This window comes from Saccostrea echinata, unplaced genomic scaffold, assembly GCF_033153115.1.
Source record: "Saccostrea echinata isolate AGI-Se365-2 ecotype Australia unplaced genomic scaffold, CSIRO_AGI_Sech_v1 ptg000051l, whole genome shotgun sequence".
In the NCBI taxonomy this organism is placed as follows: Eukaryota; Metazoa; Mollusca; class Bivalvia; order Ostreida; family Ostreidae; genus Saccostrea; species Saccostrea echinata.
In genome coordinates, this window is record NW_026889800.1 from 9,269,545 (window position 1) to 9,272,621 (window position 3,077).

The 3,077-nt window shown below is 30.1% G+C and overlaps 1 long non-coding RNA gene across 1 annotated transcript; it reads right to left on the reverse strand.

Annotated features, from left to right (window-relative positions):
• Positions 1 to 379: 379 nt before the first annotated feature.
• On the reverse strand, positions 380 to 2,413 carry LOC133203425 (uncharacterized). Its single transcript, XR_009723414.1, has 3 exons — positions 2,334 to 2,413; positions 1,727 to 1,967; positions 380 to 493 (listed from the first exon to the last, which is right to left on the reverse strand). It is a non-coding gene; the product is annotated as an uncharacterized LOC133203425 (long non-coding RNA).
• Between the last annotated feature and the right edge of the window lie 664 nt (positions 2,414 to 3,077).

Below are 3,077 nucleotides of genomic sequence, written 5' to 3' on the forward strand. Positions count from 1 at the left end.
ATTTGATTTAATATTTATAATGATTTATTATTTGATATTTTGTCCACTTAGAACAGTTTTTGGTTTAAGCTATTGTAATTTATAACAATATGTTTCAGTCAGCTAAAACCTGCTTATTTTTACATTTCACTTTTCTTCAACAACATCAAGATTTAATACAGTTTTATATCTGGATATTTTTACTTCTTCTTGAAGTATAATCTCAAAGACAAATTTCAGGGGAAAAAACAAACTTTAAAAAATTTGTCCACATATTTTGCAAACACGTGCTTCTTATTTATATGTACCAGGTGGGAAAAAGCACGTCTTTAATATTTTTATCCCCCTATTCACAAACTTCAGAAAATATGTTAAAACAAAGGCAGTAACTTACATTTGTAAACCTCAGTTGAATAATAATAAAACGGACAAGCGACAGAGGCTTCCTTACAAAGTACCTGGTAATTTTCTTGAATTATTTCCCCTTCAAGGTTAAATTCAGGACAGTAATACCCTGAAAAGAATGAAAGGTTACTTCCACTTTTATTGTGAAAAACTGCTGATCCACATTATATAGTTAAACCAGATTCAACCAGTTTTAACTCACATTGCGTTCATTTTATGCTGATGATAATTTTCCCCATTTAATGCAGTTGTTGGATGCGGATTAAGTTATAACTCAGTGAGAATCCGCCAAAAAATTAAAATCCAAGTGTTATATGAAAATATGACTTTTGCAAAATATGAACATGAGAAAAAAAACATCATAATGATTCTCGGAGGGTTCTCTAAATGCTTCGAAATCGAAGAACTGTTCTAATATTCATTTTATTTCATTTGAGAATAAAACTTATGTTGATATACAATTATTTTGTTTTTTTAGGTCAATACGATGATTTAACCACCTAAGAAATACAATATTCATGAGCCCATAAGGTTTTGTTATGATTTCATTATCAAAATGAAACAATCTTCTTTATCAAACCTTGCATCTTTGATAAATTTTACATTTGTTGAAGTCCTAGACAAACGTAGAGAGAAAAGCGGATTTAAATTATACATAACCAGTTGTATTAATTTGGAAATTCTTATCTATATTTGGTGCTCTGTAGAAAAGAAAAGTATTATTATATTCACATGGAGGTGAAATAACTTTTCATGATCTATTTTTGGTACAATTAAGAAAAAAAAGTTATGTTCAGCTGGAAGGTCTCGTGAAGGTGAACATAACTTTGTATAGTTTCTGAAATTTTGGAATCTCAGCCAATCAGAGAGCTAAGAATGATCAATCTTATAATAAACAGCATTGTGAAATATGTGGCCATTCTACTTACAATTATCACCGAGGGTGAAATATGCACAAATCTTAAAGTCAGTATATCAAAATTCAAATAAATTCTAAATTGACTTTGTCAAGAAATATTTTAATTCTGCAATAAAACTCGAATTACTTTATAAAATCAATATGCAAACATGATTATATATATGCTGCGTATAAAGCTTTTTTCAAAGCTATCAGTTATTGATTCATAATTACACGTTAAACGGTGCTTATTTTTTTTTCTATTTGCATGACACCTTCCTGCAAGCCATAATAATTCTAATCGTTTCTTTAAAGACAATTACAATAAACTTTAAGCATAAGAGCACATAGAACTAAACTGAAGATAGACTTGTGTGTAAATTTAAACATTTGGTCAGTCTAACCAGGCACTGCAACTGCTTGAACTCGAATTTGAAAACTAACCAACGACGGACGTTTCAGGAGCACAGACTTCCAAAGTTGCATTAATCCACGGATTCGTCACACAGTGATATAATGGTCTTTCTTGATGCAGACAAGTTGGTGGGTGCACAGAACAGTTTTTTCTTTCAGCAGCACGATTCCATGACTGACGATTTTCTGGACAAGAGTGAACGTACTCTACTGTAGTTACAGGATTGAAGCACTTCCAGGAGAAAGAGAATGTACAGTTTAAATGTAAAAGCTGTGAGAAAAAAAATAAAAATCAGAAACAATCAAATGTTGGCAAATATTTGAATATTGGTTTTCAAGCAATTTCGCTAAAATTTACTTTAAAAATTTTTGTTCCTCTAAATCTGTGTTGAATTTGAAAATTTTTCTAATTTAAAATTTGCAAGTTGAATGCATAGAAAACATAACTAACTAATCAAAATAAAACGAAGACAAAACTTCTAAATTACTTTTGACAAAAATACATGTATTTCTTCCAATTATTTTTTTAATTATGTTTTTAACTTAACAAAAAGTTCTCTCTGTTTCTGCTTCCGACATGTTTTGAAGATTCTTTAAACTTGACTAGGTCTTTAAAATGTGTATATTTGAAAATTACCAGTAAAATGCAATTTGAAGATTTGAAATGTCTTATCATCTTGGTCGTAAACTCATTGTAGCAATCATTACTCAGAACTCAGATTCCAGCTGAAATACAATTAAACATAACACAGAACATGTTAAAAAATTGTAGTAACATGCAATGCAAAATTTCACTTTCTAAATCTTTATGAATATCAAACCCTTCAAATTTACAAAACTTAAATTTTCAGTGTGTTGTTAAAAAATTCCTATGAGCTCGTTTTGAAAAGTAGATTTTAATTTTTACTTTTATAAATAACATTATTATATTTGAAAGCTTTACTTGTACCATTGGAAATTAAGATTGAATTGATGATCAGCTAATTAACACCATTGTTATTCATCACGGTACAATAACCTTTGAATAAACTGTGTTAGGACTTTGTTATATTATTGTCACACTGAATTGTCTACGGATTCCACTGCTTACATGACAAGGGACACACACAGCGGATGTAACCGATCGTCAGGGGATGCTCACTTCTCCATGGCACCTGATCCATCCACTGTTTTTAGAGGTCTGCATTTGCTCTGCTCACTATTTGTATTGTTTAAGTGGACTTTTGAGCACGAGTTCTGTTCGTTATTTTCACATTTTATCTATCTTTTCCTCATTTTCTTAGCAGCAATCAAAAAAGCAATGTGATATACCATATAAAAACATGAAGCAGTGTTTTGAGTTTAAAATTAAATCCAAGTGATACAAATCAAATCTGTGTTT